This window comes from Hydra vulgaris, chromosome 07 (genome assembly GCF_038396675.1).
Source record: "Hydra vulgaris chromosome 07, alternate assembly HydraT2T_AEP".
NCBI lineage: Eukaryota > Metazoa > Cnidaria > Hydrozoa > Anthoathecata > Hydridae > Hydra > Hydra vulgaris.
Genome location: NC_088926.1, coordinates 31,656,606 through 31,676,996, shown reverse-complemented (window position 1 = coordinate 31,676,996; position 20,391 = coordinate 31,656,606). Strand labels below are relative to the sequence as shown.

The window sequence follows — 20,391 nt, the reverse complement described above, 5'->3', positions numbered from 1 at the left end:
GTTGCTAAGCGACTTTGAATGGTCATTAAAGACTTTAAAGTGGTATCATTTCATTTCAAATCTGCATATCAATTAAGGCTGCATTAATCAAATTTTCTCTGATCTTAACAAGGAGTCAAGTACTACCTGCAGATCTTTCAAGGTCTTTTTTCATTGCTGTTGGTTGGCATTGTTATTAGACTGCAGAATTAGAATATCATAAAATGTTTGCCAAGCTGCTAAACAGGGTAGAGATGACTAGGTAATCATGAAGCTAAAAATTAGATGCAATTGCTAAAATGAAAACTAAATTGTGCAAAGCTATCATAAAGAATTTTATCAAAATCAGATTGCGTTTGAAAGTCCATGTTTAACACTCATTCAACAAATTTGAAAAGAACATGGAAGCTTACTCACAGAAATAAAGTGAGCCTTTTATAAAGTAATTAAAACTTATGGGACTATGAACTTTGGTACTTAGAATAACATAACATAAACATGATGGGAGATTACAATTAGGGACACCTTCGAGAAACTTATTTGCAGTACACTTGCAAATTTAAAACAAACTCTTTTCTGAATCTTTTATCTACTTATAGTGTAAACTTTTTTTTATCAGATGAACAAAATTATAAAAATTTACTTGACTCAATAAATATAAGATTTTTCTGGCCTTTAAATTAAAGCTTGTGCTAAATTTTAAAAGTTTTTCCATTGGATTTAGAAATAACTGGTTGAAATATAACAACGCCAGAAACAAAAATTTATAACGTACTGTATAGTGTTATTAATCTTTAGATTATTATTCAATATTTATACTTTTTTAATCAAAAATTATGACATAAAAAGTTCATTATAAATAACAAATTTTACATAAATTTTAAAATCTAACAACTAAAATAATCAAAATTTGAGTTCATTCTAAGGATTTTTAAAAAACTAAGAAATTTGATTAACACCTATTTTATTAATTAAATCTGTAAGTTTTTAATGTAATAAAATACTCACAGGGAGGTAGTACTGCTGGAGAGGTACGGACACCCAAAAAAAAGTGCCCAAAAATTATATATTTTTTTAAATTTTGCTTTTGCTTTTTTTATAAAAAATAGAAAAAAAAATTTCAGTTTTAAATGCAGTAGTATACAAATAATTTTCAGTTTATTTTAGCTACCTCATTTTTTCTTTAGGACAATAAAATGAATTAAAAAGAAATAACTTTTTTACGTAATTACGTAACTGTCCTTCGGTTACTAACTGAAAAAAAAAAGCCTTTAGCTTTAAAAAAATGAATGTTGTTGCGAAACTTTATTTTAAAAACTTGTTGCAAAATTTTATAACAATGGAATGTATAAAAAATTTGCTTTTTTCAAAGATAGAGCGATTTTAAAATATCCATTAAGAGTAAAGCTAACTTTTATTTTTTGGCAAGAAAGAGTAATCCGCTTTGATTAATGAACATAAGTAAAAAATTCAGTCCTAATAACTATTTCGCAAATTTAATTTTTGAATAAATGAACTTTTGATCTTTAACTTGCTACTTTAGTTTACATGAGGAAAACGAAAAAACGAAACATTGTTACTTGTTTCATGTTTCTTTTCAATATTCTTTTTGACTTTTAAAATAATAAAAATAACGATTACAATAACTTAATAAAAGTTTTATTAGGATCTGTTTAAAATAACCCATAGTAAATGCAATTTAAAATTAAAATAATAGTAAATACGTTTATTAAATGCTTAAGTAGTATAAAGTCCAGATTCAAGGGACAAAAAAAAAAAATAAGCTTCATCAAAACCATAATTTATATACAAATTATGGTTACATAATAACCATAATTTCTGAGCCAAAATAAAAATAATATAAAAAATAAAAAATAAAATTATGGTTAAGATGTAACCATAATCTATATATAAATTATGGTTACATGATAACTATATTTTCTAGGCTAAAAAATAAAAGAAATTAAAAATAAAATTATGGTTACATCACAACCATGAATTCTTAGCTAAATTATGTTTGTATAACAAACATAATTTCTGAGCCAAATAAAAAAAATTACATCAGAACAATTTTTTAAGCGTAATAGTAAAATTGTCCTATTAAAGCATAAAAACTTCCAGATTGTCTAATTTGTTCATCCCCAGAGTTTAATGTAACCACTAATCTTCTTTCATTAGTAATGCTGGGCATAGAATCGGATTGACTATAATATACAGACTTATCAATTCTTTATTGTCAACCCATGATTTGAACAAATCAGGGTACCTGTACCAGTTTACTAATGATTTGTTTTTGAGTTTACAAACAACTTTTTCATTCCTAAATATTTTTTGATTAGTTATTTGCAGTTCTTGTTAATAAAAAGTACCTTGTATTTCTTCAGTTATTTTATATGTCGGTGGATCTGTGAACTGAATCTGTGACACAGTAAAAACCTTATAAGTCTATCTCGGTGTGTACCCTTTTTCAAACATTACCTTCTTTTTAGTTATCCTAACTTTATCACTAATTAAAAACTTTGGTTTAACAGGCTCTGATCGTACCTTTCCATTTAGATTCAACCAAACAATATTCTCATTCTTATTATCACTAGCTGCAACTGGTGTCATTTTAATTGAAGAATGCCTTGTGTTGTTGTATTTATTTACCATTTCATCTAAAATGTTGATATAATTTCTAGTAGAATTAGCTAAAAAGTACTTAAACATTTTCTCTTTTATTGTTCTATTCCAAGGTTCAGCTACACAACATTTTTCTTCATTTTCAGTTAAATATAACTGAACACCCAGCCCTTTAACATGCTATAAAATTCTAAGCCTTTATACACCTATATTTTATTACACCTTTTTTCTTTAAAAATTTTATTTAATGCATCAGCAACATCATTTCCAGTTTTACTCTTCAATGGAACAATCCATCCATACTTTGAAAAAACATCTATCACCATTAATAAGTATTTTATACTGTCATTGAATTTGGAAAAATATTGCATGTCGACTAAATCAACGGCCCATATTTCATCGATTCCATTTACAATAACTTTTCTTTTCCTGAAATGTTTTACAACTGGTCTATGAAGTTTGCTTCCAAGTTTGTCAGTCCATTTTAATTCTTTATCCTTGTCTTTTTTACAGATCATTGGTAGTATTTTTGAACACCTAACCCAAACTTTACTTTAGTTGATACAATAGGTTTTATAATACCTCTTTCAATTCTTTCACATATTGTTGGATTTTTTATAGAATCCATTTCTTCTAGCATAATTTTATCAGCTTTATTTCTTTTTGCTATATCTGTAATATATTTATAAGCAAGATCATGATGGTAAGCTGCATTATCAACCCTATCTACAGGTTTACTCCATTCTTTATATGCGCCAGTAGAAGTTAATTGTCCATCTAAATTAGTACCAAGACCTGCAAAGTTCATACCAGGTAAACGCATTTCGCCTGGGAACTTTGACCATGGTAGTCTTATTTTATTTGTTGCTTAATTAATTGAACTAACTAAATCACCTCCTGTTTTTGCTGATACAAATTGATTTTTTTTTTCCCACAAACAACGCAAGTTTCACGTAGCATATTTCTTTTGTTTTTACTTACAACATTTTGTAAGTTTAGTATATTTGTTTTGTTTTAACATTTAACACAGTACATTTTTTTATATAGAGTAAATAAAAAAATGGATACTATAGATTTATCATGGAATGTAAATAACAATAAGAGAAATAATAAGTTGTTACCAAAATGTATAAGAGGAATTATTGTTGGAAAGTCAGGTTGTGGAAAAACTACTTTATTATTGAATTTACTTTTAAGACCTGGTTGGTTAGACTAATAATTTACAAGTTTTTAGAAAATCTCTTTTTCAACCAGAATACAAAATATTAAAAAGGTCTTTTGAAAAAAAAATTACAAAAAGAAGTTATTCTTGAACTATTTAAGATACAAGACAAAATAGAAAAATTGAATGCAAACCCTGAGTTTATAATTGAAGACATTTCAAAAAAGTTAAACGATAAAACAGATATGGAGTGTAAGTTTTTTGAAACAGCAGAAGATGTACCAGATCCTAAAGATCTTGATATTCATAAGAACAACTTGATGATATTTGATAATTTACAATTAACAAAGCAAAATAAGTGTGAAAAATATTATGTAAGTGGAAGGCATAGTAATGTTGATTGTTTCTATCTTGCACAATATTATTTTATATTACCCAGGCAAACTATACCAGAAAATATAAATTTTATTTGCTTATTTCCACAAGATTCAAAGAATTTAAATCATATTTATAAAGATCATGTTTCAAGTGATATGACAAAAAATGAATTTATAAGATTTTGTAAGGATGCTTGATCAGAGCCTCATGGATTTGTTATTATAGATCTATCTTCTAAAAAAGATTACGGAAAATATAGAAGTGGATTAGATAATTTTTATGAACTTGTGAATTTTCAAAAAATTATGCAAAATTTTTTTTCCTTGTATATATAAAAAACAAAATGTCTTTCTATATACAGCGGAGAAAATAGAATTAGCCTCACCTTTATTTTTTGTTCTAATTTAACAAAAATTGCAGGTAAACAATTATGAAATCTACTTTATTGCTTGTTACTTCTACTACAACTAAAAAGTTTATAAATTGGTATGCTTAATTAATTCCAAATGGAAAAAAAATTAAAAATATTCAATTTGTGGAGAAAATAGAATTAGCCTCATTAGCGTTATATACAAAAAATAAAGAAAATATTTTGTTTTTTCGCTCATTTAGTATTTAGTATAGCTTCCTGAATTTTTAATGACTTCAAATATGCGGTTTGACATACTAGTCACAAGATTTTGGATAGTTTCTATAGATATTTCATTCCAAGCTTCTCTGATACGAGTTTTCAGCTCCAAAGTGCATTCAAATTGCTTACCATTTTCATAAACCTTTCTAGAAAGTATTCCCCATAGATTTTCAATTGGGTTAAGGTCTGGACTACGTGCGGGCCATTCCATTACGTGAATATTTTTTTCTCTAAACCAAGCTTTTGTAAGCTTTGAATTATGGATAGTAGCATTATCTTGTTGGAAAGTGAAAGTTTCACCCATCAATTCCTCACCATGTTCAAGTAAACTTATTTCTAATAAGTCAATGTAGTCCTGTGAATTCATTTTTGTTGAAATCCATGCCAGTGGAAGTTTTCCAGCAAAGGAAAAAGCCCCCCAAACCATAACATTTTCACCCCCAAAGTTACGACTCATCCGAGTTTCTTTCTCTTTTCGAAGATCGTGCCAGTAATATTGATAGCCATCAGGACCATCTAGATTGAACTTTTTTTCATCACTGAAGAGAACTTGATGCCACTCTTCTTGCCAAGACATGTGTTCTTTCGCAAATTGTAATCTAACTTTTTTATGACGAGCAGTAAGTTTTGGTTTTGGTTTACGCTTTTTCCAAACTGTGTTTGGATCTTCATGTAAGATTTGTCTCACACGTTGAACAGATACAGGTAATTGTAAATCAGCACGAATTTGAGATGCAGTCATGTGCTGAGCAGCAGCACGACGTACAATAACTCGTTTAGTACGATTATCAATTTTACGTTTGCCACCACTTCCCTTATAGGCTCCATAATTAACGCCAATCTTGAAGTAATTGTTAACCACTTTTGGAGATCTTTTAATTTTCTTTGCAATTTCCCGATTAGATAAGCCTGTATCTTTGTATGCTTTGATTACTGCTAATTCTTCATTTGTTAAACGCTTACCACGTCCCATTTCAAATAAAGGTATCAAAAACCAAATGTTAAAAACTTTATGAGCACTGATTTCACAGTCTTTGTTTAACTTACAAATAATAATAAAAAACTAACTCACAAATGTGTATCACCAGATCAAAATATACAAGTAAACTGAAAATAATTATTGATGAGGCTAATTCTATTTGTTACCGCAAATATCAAGTATTATACATTTTATGGTTTTATCAAATGTTCCGCAATTTAATTATGCTATATTATAATCTAAAAAGTTGTTGTTTGTAACAGTAATTATATGTGTGTGGATACAAAAGTTGTACCGCACAAACTTGTTTACAGATTTACAAAATATTGGATCAGCACATGGTGAGGCTAATTCTATTTTCTCCGCTGTATTATCAAGTGGAAATAGCAATAACGAAAAAACTACGTTTGCTTCTATTATTCAACTTAGTAAAGATAAAGAATATGAAATGGCTCTAGTTAGTTTAGAGACATATTACAGTTTTCCTAATATTGATTCTTCAAACAACAACTTTAGATATAGCACAGATAATGGAGCAACTTGGCATGATATAAACATTCCAGAAAAATGTTATGAGATTTCTGATATAAATGAATATATTCAATTGATTATGTAAGAAAACAACAATATTAGCACAGGAGTTCAACATGGTATTACAATTGAAGGAAATAATAATACATTAAGATCAGTTTTAAATATTCCATCTGGTTATAAAGTTGATTTTACAACTTCAAATTCAGTTAGAACTGTTTTTGGTTTTAACAATCAAGTATATTCATTAGGTTACCATCAATCAACTGATATAGTAAACATATTAAGTATTAAAAGTATGTGTTACAAATGAAATAATAGAATCATAATAAATAGATGGAGGAACAGAAAACATTGTATAATCATTTTTCCCAAATGTAAGTCCTGGATTTAAAATTGTTCAAGAACCGTTAAACTTAATTTACTTACCAGTAACACTAAAAACAATTTCAAGAATGAATACTAAATTGATTGATCAAAATGGAATGAATTTATTTTCTATGAATTTACGAGGAGAAGAATTATCTATTAGATTTCATATAAGAGAAAAAAAAAAATTTTAATAATATAAAATGAGTAAATACACTATATTAAAGTAAATGCGGTAGTGGTGTAGTGGTAGAGCACTCGCTCCAGAAGCGAGAGGTTCCGAGTTTGATTCCTGCCATGTCCCTGGTAGTACCGCACTCAACTTGTTTCTTCACGCAGCGGCCTTGTTTGTCAAGGTTCGTGTTTCGGAGTTAGAGAGTTGAGAGAGGGTTTTAACCACAAGTAGCCTCCTCATCTGTAGTGGCCTTCTCGGCCTTGGGGAGGTGAATTATAAAAATAAAAAAATAAAAAAATGTTTTGCAGGGGTAACTAAAAAAAAGTTACTAGTGTAATAATTAATTTAGGTAAAGCACAACTAGCTCACAATTTGCAAATAGAGGGAGAATTTATTGGTGCACTTTTACCTTTACTTGGTACAGCTGGAAGAGTTTTATTATCAAGCATTGCTCCGTCACTTGCAACAGGGCTGTCAACAGGAGTAGACTCAGCAGCTGGATCAGCTATGGTTGATAAAATTACTGGAAGGGGTGTTGTGTAAAGAATGGACAAGGAGTTAAAATGACAGCTGCAGGATCTGGTTTATACTTAAGACCATGGAGTAAAAGAGGTTCTGTAGGTGATGGATTTTACTTATGTAGTGGAAATGGATATACATCAGCAGGCTCAGGTTTATCATTAGGACCAAATTCACTACTTGCTAATATTCCATTTTTGAATATGATTCATTGATTTTTTGTTGAAAATCTTTTCACATATATATAAAAAAAAATTTTAATATGTATAATAAAATGTCAAGAAATAATCTGCCAATGCATAAATTTATAAACAAATATAAAAAAGTTGCGCTTCCTCAAATACTTTTTAAACCACACAAAGATTTAGAACACCCTTCAGTATTGATAGATGAGAAGAGATATGAGATATTTGCACAGCATGACATTACAATAAAATCACTATCACAGCAAAATATTGTTTTGATAGTGCATTACTAGCAAGCACTATGGCACTTGGAACTATTGGAATTGGTTTTTTGCAACAATAATTGTAGCATCAGTAGTTATTGCATGTGAGGGTATAGCATTAGGAGCAGGTGCGTTATCAATAATAGGTGGACAAATAAATAAAAAATTAAATTTAAAAGCAGAAAAGCATGAAAAGATTAAAGTACTTGCTGATTCAAAACTAAATACAATAAGTGATTATATTTCTAAAGCTTTAGTAGATGGACATATAAATGACAATAAATATGAATTAATATTTGCTCGACTTGGAAAATTTCAAGTAATGCTTGAACAAATTAGAACAAAAATAAAAACTGAAATTGATGAACAAACTAAGGAATACTTAATTAAACAAGGAAGAGATGTGGCAAATAATATACTCTAAAGTAGATTTAGTAAAAATGTAAACGTAAAAACACAAAACAATTTATTAAAATAAAATGTAAACTGTTATGTTTTTTTATTTATTAAAACACAATATAAATCTTTATTATTGTGTTTTTTTATTTTTAACAGTAAATAAAACGCCATTTCTAAAAATTAAAGATCCTGAAAAAAAGAGATCAAATTGTTATAGAATTCTTAGATAGTAAAAAAAGAATACAGCAGAATATTTAATGTGAAAAGATGGGTGAAGCTAATTTACAGTCAGACTCAACAAAATTGTACAAGCCAATAATCGATAGTCAAGCTGGAAAAAAAGAAAACATATCTAAATTGCAAGATCAAGCTAATAATTTTCCACTTACTTTTTCAAATGCTTATCCTGAAATAATGGATGGGCTTTCATATAAAGAAATAATGCCTTATGAAAAAACGCCTTCTCATCAAAAAATTAAGACCTTGAGTCACAGAAAAATTGCAACAGATTATCTAAGATTGTATACTATAATAAAAAGTCTACAGATACTACATTTGGAATACATTCTAGGAATGATAAGTTATAGATTGGAAAAAAACCAATATTTATTAATAATGATGATGTAGCTATTGGTGGTAAAACATACAATGGTACTCCTGGTTTTTGGGAGTTGATAACAAAGTTTAATCCTAATAAAGAAATATATAATGAAGATGATCTTAAAAATTACGAAAATATATTAAAACAAAAAGATGCAAATACTACTGAAAACCCATACAAACCAAAGTCATCAAGGAGTGAAAAATACAAAGAAATAATAGCTCCAATTTAAGAGAGATATAAAGAAAAATGGAAAACATGAACCAAAAGGAACAGGATTACAAGCGATATATTTTCCTAGTGACCCTAATACACTAATTGAAATGCCTGAATTATGTATAGCTGCATGGAAAGCAGGTAATACTGGATCAAGAAATGAAGCTGTTGCAATTTGTGATGAATTATTACGGCAAGGTGTTATAAATAGTGGACAGCATGCCCTGCACTAGCTATATTTAATATTATTTTCTATATTATAAATTACAACAGAATTGATCACAAAATATACAATGTTTTTATATATATTTTACATATATGTAATAATTGTCATTAAGTAATTAAATTTATATTACTTAAATAAGAATTAAGTAGCATTATACAATATATACTGCTACTGTTTTTCAACATCCTAATAACTGTTGGTGGCAGAAGCCAGATTAAAGAGGTGTTGAAGATAGTTCCAGTACGAGGTCATTCCTTTTTACCATGTGACCTCCTATTTGAAAGAATATCACTAGACATGGCAAGCAAGTCAAATATCACTACACCTGAAAAGCATAATGAAATATACAAAATGCATGCTAATGAAGTATTTGTTTGCAGTAAGAACTGGGTATCGCATGATTTCAAAGCGACTGCAGCAGCAACATACAAACCGCTTGTTGGACTGCAAGAACTAAAGAGAATACTTGTTCATTCAAATAAGTCAAAAGAAAAGTGCATTATTGCAGTAAGTGGAGAGAAAGATTATAATACAAGTATGAACAGTTATCAGTCACTATTGAAAGAAAAAACATTTCATTCAAAGATGTAGCTAAAACAAGTGATAGGTTCCTGACCTTTGTCTACTGCAAAACTTTTGGACATTAAAAACCTCCTTATTGTGACGTTTGGTGAAAGCTGGGAAAGTGTTCTTGAGTTAGCTTTCTACAAGATTCTGACAGTCAGTGAATCTATTACAGATACAGAGAATCCTGAAAATGGCAGCAACTGCTGTAGATGACATGGCATGTGTTTGACAAAAGTTTAATATAATTGTGTGAACTTTGTGCAAGAGAAATAAGCAGTTATTATAGTCAAAAGTACACTGCAATAAAATAAAGTTAAAGACATGGTGATATCAATAGTAAACAATGTTGTGTCATTATCGTTATCAGTTGTGTTGACACCTCTAATAATGTTTTTCTAAGGAAATTTTCTATGTTCTGTGGATCATATTCCTTGTCAATGTATGCTATGTTAGTGACAATTAGAATGTTGCCAACATCAAGGAATTAAAAGTATCAAGAAATGTTAAAATTTTTAAATTTGTCTGGTTTTGTGTGGGAGCTCTTCAATTGTTTTGTCCAATTTTTTTTTGTGTTAAAACTGGTCTTTTCTTCAAACTTTTAATAATGAAACTTTTAATATTTTATCATTATCTTAATGTTGCTCAAGATTCTTTAAAATTTTAAACAATCTTTTTTTAAATTATAAGTTTCTTACAATTTTTTTTTAAATTTTAAGATTCTAACAATTTTTTTTTGTAGTAGGATGACTTTTGTATTTTTTCAATTAAAGCAGCCAATTAAGATTTTATATTAATTTGTTTCTGAATTAAGGTGATATGACCTACATTATTACAACTTTTTATTGAATTTCGCTCTTTTACAGCTGAATTACAAGAACTACAAAAGAAAACAAAATACCTTTTTTTTTTATTTCATTTATTTTAAGTTATTTTTTAAGTTATTTATTTTTAAGTTATTTATTTTTTAAGTTATTTTTTATTTTTTTATTTTTGTTGTTGTTGAAATTAAAATTCTCAACTTATTCCTCAAAATATTCCTTTTTTTTGCCTCAAAATATGAACACTTCAGTATGAAGAAACAAACCAGGGACATAATGGGTAAACTTGGTAAATCTTTCTTATAAAGCAAGTCCTTTATTATTCATACTCATAAACATTTAAGTTTTTTGACTTAAACATAATTCATCATAATCATAATCAATCTTATTTATCCTACACACCGTAGTAGTAGTTTATCTTGGTGAGTCGCATTTTTTTCTTGTACCTTAGTGTTTATTCTCATTTTTATATTGTTATTTTTCTAGTTTTTTAATAGCCTTTTTTGTTACTGATCGGGGACTTGAAAAAAGATTTAGAGTAAAGAGATTTAATCTCTTCATGTCTCTGATTGAATGGTGCTTAACTTGTTTTTTACACAGCACCCTTGTTCTTTGAGGCAAAGAGTTATACAGTTAAGAGACAATTGAAACAAGAAAAAAAGAGTTGAAAAACAAACTCATCCAAAGGAAAAAAGATTAATGGTGTTTTCTTAAACCTTTAGGACTTAAATATAAAACATATAAAAATATAAATAATTATAAACAAGTAAAATATAAATATATATAAAGTATAAAAGTATCTTCCAAGTTTTTTAGAATATAAAAAGTGAATGAAAATAAGTTCTGAGTAAACAATTTCTTCTGCGCTTAGGTAACTTTTTCTTTAACAACTTGATTCATTGGAACTTTTTATGGTGAAAAACATTTTTTAAACATTTTATGGTTAAAAAGTTTAATTTATTTGAAATGTTTTTAAAAAACCATTTAAAATTTTGCCATAACAAAAAAATAGATTGTAATTATTAACTCAGTGAAGAGCCCAGAGTTTATTTGGAGATACAGCTTTTTTTTTGGCAACGTTTTGGGGGAGGGGGTGATGTTTTTGAGTCCCCTCCTTCTTCTCCTCTCATAGTTAAGCTGGTGCCGCGACAATGATTTTTAAACATCATTTTTTCAATCATCATTTAATTCATTTGTGTTTATCTTGTTTAGTTTTATCCTAAGATAAGGAGTTGTTTTAAAGGCATTTTTTTGAATACATGAATTTACCGGTGGACTGTTACTGGATGTTACTTTAGATACAATAAGCTATTTTACTTAAGGCTATAATAAACGCTTTTGCTGCAAATACCACAATTATTTTCAATAATTATTTTGTAAATAACTATTGAAAATTGTTTAAAGTATTTTAAACATTTATCAACTATATTTTAGAATAAAAAGCATAAGCAAGTAGTATAAAGTCCAGACTCTGTGCCAAAAAAAAATAAGCTTCATCAAAACTATGGTTTATATATAAATTATGGTTACATCATAACTATAATTTCTGAGCCAAAATAAAAATAATATAAAAAATAAAAAATAAAATTATGGTTAAGATGTAACCATAATCTATATATAAATTATGGTTACATCATCACCATAAATTCTTAGCTAAATTATGTTTGTATAGCAAACATAATTTCTGAGCCAAATAAAAAAAATTACATCAGAACAAATTTTAAGCGTAATAGTAAAATTATCCTATTAAAGCATAAAAACTTCCAGATTGTCCAATTTTTTCATCCCCAGAGTTTAATGTAACCACTAATCTTCTTCCATTAGTAATGCTGGGCATAAAATCGGATTGACTATAATTTCTGTAAAATGAGAAAAACCAGATGAGCAGTAAAACCGTTTACTATCAACATCATATCATATAACTATAATAATTATACATAAATACTGTATAATTATTATAGTTAAATGGCATCCAAGGTTGTATAACAGAGTAGTATTTACAGGAGAATTAAGTACACCATACATGCGTACTCTTGATTCCCACCAATTTCCAGATGAGCCAACAACATGAAATCTAGCATATTTCAAATAAACCATATTACCATTGCCTGTAGTGTTCAATAACATATATTCTCTACCATAAGTTGTATTCAAATATCTAAATGTTGGTGAGTATAATTTAAGAGATGAAATTGATTGTGGTATTGATGAACCCATTGTAATAAAAGGTTGTAACCAATATGTTAGTGTATTACCAGTTTTATTGAGCAATTGAATTGCTAGATTGGTTTTAAATGGTAAATCAAGTGTAAAGTATCCTCCTGAGGCATTATTAGTAAATGCATTACAACCTTGTAAAGAATTTACATATAATGGTCCACCAAGTGGAGCAAACCTGGTACACTTCCAGTAGTATTTGTTCCTGTAATCTTCTGAGAATACCAGGACCAGTAGGTTGATTAAAAATTGCTGTTCCTTCAGTACCTGTATGTAGTGCAAGAGCCTGTGATTTTGCTCCAAGGCACATTAAACTTGAATTTGGTATTATTTCTAAACTGCTAGGATTAGATATTGTTTTATCAACATAATTTTTTGTAGCAGCGTCATTTGAGTTAGTAGGTTCTGCTAAATTTATTAATTTTTTTGTATTCATATTAATATTACTAGTTGCATTATTTTGTCCATCTCTCCTAATAAACAAGTTACTTGCTTGAGATGTTGTTAAACCATTTGCTACTTGATTTGTAGCTAAATTATTGTGTCCAAACTTATCAACAGTCATTTTTATATATATAGAAAATTTAAAAAAAAAAAATTACCATAGATTATTAATAATATTCTGAAAATCACATCCTTCATCTAGTTTTTTAAAACATATAGACACAAGTGTCCACAGAATGAGGTATTTCCAAACTGAACTCTTTCACTATTATAATAAATATGACTTTTTAAATAATTAACAATTTTAACTGGTTGTAGCTGAGCATAGGAGTCAAGACTTAGTTTTTTATCTCCGTCTTTGTACCAGCAATTCCAATGAAATCTCTGTGTTCTTGAATCTCCTGTATTTAATACTCCACATTCTTTTTTGTGTATTTTAAGGTAATTCATCTCTTACAAATACACCTTTAAAATGTTTTATTTTTCGTTTTTTTGCTGCTTTGATCAATTGAAAATTTGTTAGTGGCTCATTTGTTAAAATTATTTCTTCAACATTGATAAGTTTATGATAATTGTTATTAATCTTTTCCATTTTTACTTATAAATTATTGTTTTTTTCTCAAAAAAAAAGCCTCAGATGGAAGTGTGAACAAATGTTGTTGCTCAACGTTGATTCTTATTTCTCCAGAACTATTTAGATTTGTTCGAGCCACTGGCTCATTGATGGAATTCAAATCTTTCAATTCCTTCATCAACAGTTGGGATTTCTGTAAAATTTAATACTTCAGAAGTTGCCATTTTATTTTTTTATATACAATATAAACAAAATTTTGCTAACTAATAATTGTAAAAAAAATTAAATGCAAGTCTAAGCCCGCGCCCTTTTTTAACTAGATCTTCTATTCTTACAGAATTTTCATTTGAGATTTTTTTTGTTGATATTTTATTGCAGACCCCATCATTAATTTATTTATATTTGTTGTTACCTCATCAGTTCCATTATTTAATAAATTTGAATTTATTTCTTTACTTTTTTTGTTAATAATTTTTTTTACAATTATTAGTTAGCAAAATTTTGTTTATATTGTATATAAAAAAATAAAATGGCAACTTCTGAAGTATTAAATTTTACAGAAATCCCAACTGTTGATGAAGGAATTGAAAGATTTGAATTCCATCAATGAGCCAGTGGCTCGAACAAATCTAAATAGTTCTGGAGAAATAAGAATCAACGTTGAGCAACAACATTTGTTCACACTTCCATCTGAGGCTTTTTTTTTGAGAAAAAAACAATAATTTATAAGTAAAAATGGAAAAGATTAATAACAATTATCATAAACTTATCAATGTTGAAGAAATAATTTTAACAAATGAGCCACTAACAAATTTTCAATTGATCAAAGCAGCAAAAAAACGAAAAATAAAACATTTTAAAGGTGTATTTGTAAGAGATGAATTACCTTAAAATACACAAAAAAGAATGTGGAGTATTAAATACAGGAGATTCAAGAACACAGAGATTTCATTGGAATTGCTGGTACAAAGACGGAGATAAAAAACTAAGTCTTGACTCCTATGCTCAGCTACAACCAGTTAAAATTGTTAATTATTTAAAAAGTCATATTTATTATAATAGTGAAAGAGTTCAGTTTGGAAATACCTCATTCTGTGGACACTTGTGTCTATATGTTTTAAAAAACTAGATGAAGGATGTGATTTTCAGAATATTATTAATAATCTATGGTAATTTTTTTTTTTTAAATTTTCTATATATATAAAAATGACTGTTGATAAGTTTGGACACAATAATTTAGCTACAAATCAAGTAGCAAATGGTTTAACAACATCTCAAGCAAGTAACTTGTTTATTAGGAGAGATGGACAAAATAATGCAACTAGTAATATTAATATGAATACAAAAAAATTAATAAATTTAGCAGAACCTACTAACTCAAATGACGCTGCTACAAAAAATTATGTTGATAAAACAATATCTAATCCTAGCAGTTTAGAAATAATACCAAATTCAAGTTTAATGTGCCTTGGAGCAAAATCACAGGCTCTTGCACTACATACAGGTACTGAAGGAACAGCAATTTTTAATCAACCTACTGGTCCTGGTATTCTCAGAAGATTACAGGAACAAATACTACTGGAAGTGTACCAGGTTTGCTCCACTTGGTGGACCATTATATGTAAATTCTTTACAAGGTTGTAATGCATTTACTAATAATGCCTCAGGAGGATACTTTACACTTGATTTACCATTTAAAACCAATCTAGCAATTCAATTGCTCAATAAAACTGGTAATACACTAACATATTGGTTACAACCTTTTATTACAATGGGTTCATCAATACCACAATCAATTTCATCTCTTAAATTATACTCACCAACATTTAGATATTTGAATACAACTTATGGTAGAGAATATATGTTATTGAACACTACAGGCAATGGTAATATGGTTTATTTGAAATATGCTAGATTTCATGTTGTTGGCTCATCTGGAAATTGGTGGGAATCAAGAGTACGCATGTATGGTGTACTTAATTCTCCTGTAAATACTACTCTGTTATACAACCTTGGATGCCATTTAACTATAATAATTATACAGTATTTATGTATAATTATTATAGTTATATGATATGATGTTGATAGTAAACGGTTTTACTGCTCATCTGGTTTTTCTCATTTTACAGAAATTATAGTCAATCCGATTTTATGCCCAGCATTACTAATGGAAGAAGATTAGTGGTTACATTAAACTCTGGGGATGAAAAAATTGGACAATCTGGAAGTTTTTATGCTTTAATAGGATAATTTTACTATTACGCTTAAAATTTGTTCTGATGTAATTTTTTTTATTTGGCTCAGAAATTATGTTTGCTATACAAACATAATTTAGCTAAGAATTTATGGTGATGATGTAACCATAATTTATATATAGATTATGGTTACATCTTAACCATAATTTTATTTTTTATTTTTTATATTATTTTTATTTTGGCTCAGAAATTATAGTTATGATGTAACCATAATTTATATATAAACCATAGTTTTGATGAAGCTTATTTTTTTTTGGCACAGAGTCTGGACTTTATACTACTTGCTTATGCTTTTTATTCTAAAATATAGTTGATAAATGTTTAAAATACTTTAAACAATTTTCAATAGTTATTTACAAAATAATTATTGAAAATAATTGTGGTATTTGCAGCAAAAGCGTTTATTATAGCCTTAAGTAAAATAGCTTATTGTATCTAAAGTAACATCCAGTAACAGTCCACCGGTAAATTCATGTATTCAAAAAAATGCCTTTAAAACAACTCCTTATCTTAGGATAAAACTAAACAAGATAAACACAAATGAATTAAATGATGATTGAAAAAATGATGTTTAAAAATCATTGTCGCGGCACCAGCTTAACTATGAGAGGAGAAGAAGGAGGGGACTCAAAAACATCACCCCCTCCCCCAAAACGTTGCCAAAAAAAAAGCTGTATCTCCAAATAAACTCTGGGCTCTTCACTGAGTTAATAATTACAATCTATTTTTTTGTTATGGCAAAATTTTAAATGGTTTTTTAAAAACATTTCAAATAAATTAAACTTTTTAACCATAAAATGTTTAAAAAATGTTTTTCACCATAAAAAGTTCCAATGAATCAAGTTGTTAAAGAAAAAGTTACCTAAGCGCAGAAGAAATTGTTTACTCAGAACTTATTTTCATTCACTTTTTATATTCTAAAAAACTTGGAAGATACTTTTATACTTTATATATATTTATATTTTACTTGTTTATAATTATTTATATTTTTATATGTTTTATATTTAAGTCCTAAAGGTTTAAGAAAACACCATTAATCTTTTTTCCTTTGGATGAGTTTGTTTTTCAACTCTTTTTTTCTTGTTTCAATTGTCTCTTAACTGTATAACTCTTTGCCTCAAAGAACAAGGGTGCTGTGTAAAAAACAAGTTAAGCACCATTCAATCAGAGACATGAAGAGATTAAATCTCTTTACTCTAAATCTTTTTTCAAGTCCCCGATCAGTAACAAAAAAGGCTATTAAAAAACTAGAAAAATAACAATATAAAAATGAGAATAAACACTAAGGTACAAGAAAAAAATGCGACTCACCAAGATAAACTACTACTACGGTGTGTAGGATAAATAAGATTGATTATGATTATGATGAATTATGTTTAAGTCAAAAAACTTAAATGTTTATGAGTATGAATAATAAAGGACTTGCTTTATAAGAAAGATTTACCAAGTTTACCCATTATGTCCCTGGTTTGTTTCTTCATACTGAAGTGTTCATATTTTGAGGCAAAAAAAAGGAATATTTTGAGGAATAAGTTGAGAATTTTAATTTCAACAACAACAAAAATAAAAAAATAAAAAATAACTTAAAAAATAAATAACTTAAAAATAAATAACTTAAAAAATAACTTAAAATAAATGAAATAAAAAAAAAAGGTATTTTGTTTTCTTTTGTAGTTCTTGTAATTCAGCTGTAAAAGAGCGAAATTCAATAAAAAGTTGTAATAATGTAGGTCATATCACCTTAATTCAGAAACAAATTAATATAAAATCTTAATTGGCTGCTTTAATTGAAAAAATACAAAAGTCATCCTACTACAAAAAAAAATTGTTAGAATCTTAAAATTTAAAAAAAAATTGTAAGAAACTTATAATTTAAAAAAAGATTGTTTAAAATTTTAAAGAATCTTGAGCAACATTAAGATAATGATAAAATATTAAAAGTTTCATTATTAAAAGTTTGAAGAAAAGACCAGTTTTAACACAAAAAAAAATTGGACAAAACAATTGAAGAGCTCCCACACAAAACCAGACAAATTTAAAAATTTTAACATTTCTTGATACTTTTAATTCCTTGATGTTGGCAACATTCTAATTGTCACTAACATAGCATACATTGACAAGGAATATGATCCACAGAACATAGAAAATTTCCTTAGAAAAACATTATTAGAGGTGTCAACACAACTGATAACGATAATGACACAACATTGTTTACTATTGATATCACCATGTCTTTAACTTTATTTTATTGCAGTGTACTTTTGACTATAATAACTGCTTATTTCTCTTGCACAAAGTTCACACAATTATATTAAACTTTTGTCAAACACATGCCATGTCATCTACAGCAGTTGCTGCCATTTTCAGGATTCTCTGTATCTGTAATAGATTCACTGACTGTCAGAATCTTGTAGAAAGCTAACTCAAGAACACTTTCCCAGCTTTCACCAAACGTCACAATAAGGAGGTTTTTAATGTCCAAAAGTTTTGCAGTAGACAAAGGTCAGGAACCTATCACTTGTTTTAGCTACATCTTTGAATGAAATGTTTTTTCTTTCAATAGTGACTGATAACTGTTCATACTTGTATTATAATCTTTCTCTCCACTTACTGCAATAATGCACTTTTCTTTTGACTTATTTGAATGAACAAGTATTCTCTTTAGTTCTTGCAGTCCAACAAGCGGTTTGTATGTTGCTGCTGCAGTCGCTTTGAAATCATGCGATACCCAGTTCTTACTGCAAACAAATACTTCATTAGCATGCATTTTGTATATTTCATTATGCTTTTCAGGTGTAGTGATATTTGACTTGCTTGCCATGTCTAGTGATATTCTTTCAAATAGGAGGTCACATGGTAAAAAGGAATGACCTCGTACTGGAACTATCTTCAACACCTCTTTAATCTGGCTTCTGCCACCAACAGTTATTAGGATGTTGAAAAACAGTAGCAGTATATATTGTATAATGCTACTTAATTCTTATTTAAGTAATATAAATTTAATTACTTAATGACAATTATTACATATATGTAAAATATATATAAAAACATTGTATATTTTGTGATCAATTCTGTTGTAATTTATAATATAGAAAATAATATTAAATATAGCTAGTGCAGGGCATATTGGAAAAGCTAGTGGAAGAAGAATTCTTTGTCTGTTGGGGTACCCTCTCCAGATATTTTCTCCAAATAGACTTCCAACCAGTGGAGAGGTTTGTCTCAGAATTTACTGGATTAACTGGAGTCATGAAACTGCAACAGAACATTGTCATCCAAAATTGGATGTCATCTGGGAAGTACAGGCATACTTAAATGCAGTGGTGGTATGTCTTATGCTGATAGCAGAAACAAAATATCAAATGTGTGCATCATAAGGAGCAGATAAACATTTGGATCAAGACAGGCTTTGATGAAAATTTTATCATCCGTGAATGGTCGATTAAGTGACTAAATATAAAAATCTCTTGTCATAAAAATAAGAAATTCTGTGAAACATATTTATCTGTGAAATATATTTACATATAAGTTTTTATGCTATATTTAAAAATGTTGACATTTTTTAAATATTGTAACTTTTTAATTTAGGAATAGAATCATTGCTCTGTATACTCAGTATATTAAAGTTTTACAGATGAGAACCCTAGAGATGAGGGAAGAAACCATGAGCCAACACACTCAAGAGGTCTTAGATAATACCAATGTTTTATTTCCTATACACAAGGAAGACATTTTCAAGTTAGTTAACCACGATTCTAGAAGGAGTAAAGGGGCTGTAAAGAAGGATTCAATTTTTTGGAAGAGATGTCTTAAAAGGGGACATAGTCAAGTTGTCCGAAACGAAAAAACATTTGCTGAAATAGTTTCTGAAGGTGAGGAAAAGATGAAAAAACTGCTGAGGAAGATGGTAGAAGAAGAGCAACAGGAGGAGAGACTGAGAGCAATTGTTGAGCAAAAAAAAGAAAGCCAATTACTGGAAAAGCAGCAGAAGAAGAAGCTTTGAGAAATTTTGAGCAGGAATTCTCCAGTGGGTGTAGTGAAATAGACCATGATTCAGACTTTGAAACTCCTATTGCAAAGAAAAAAAAGTTGTATGATTTAACCAAGATTTGCCTTCAACTCAGTCTAAATTATGTTTTGGACAAGTGGATTCCATTTATGACAAGGTAAATAAGTTTATGTATAAAAAAGTGAAGTGTATTACAATTATATATAAATCTTCAAATTAAAACAACTTAAATGTTATATAACTTAAAATACTCTGTTTTTTTTAGGTATCAA

General features: G+C 28.2%; 1 protein-coding gene across 2 annotated transcripts in view; it reads right to left on the bottom strand.

Moving 5' to 3' along the window:
• Positions 1 to 20,391, bottom strand: part of LOC101237339 (receptor-type tyrosine-protein phosphatase delta) — a 544,974-nt gene that overhangs the window by 139,266 nt on the left and 385,317 nt on the right. The window lies entirely within an intron of this gene.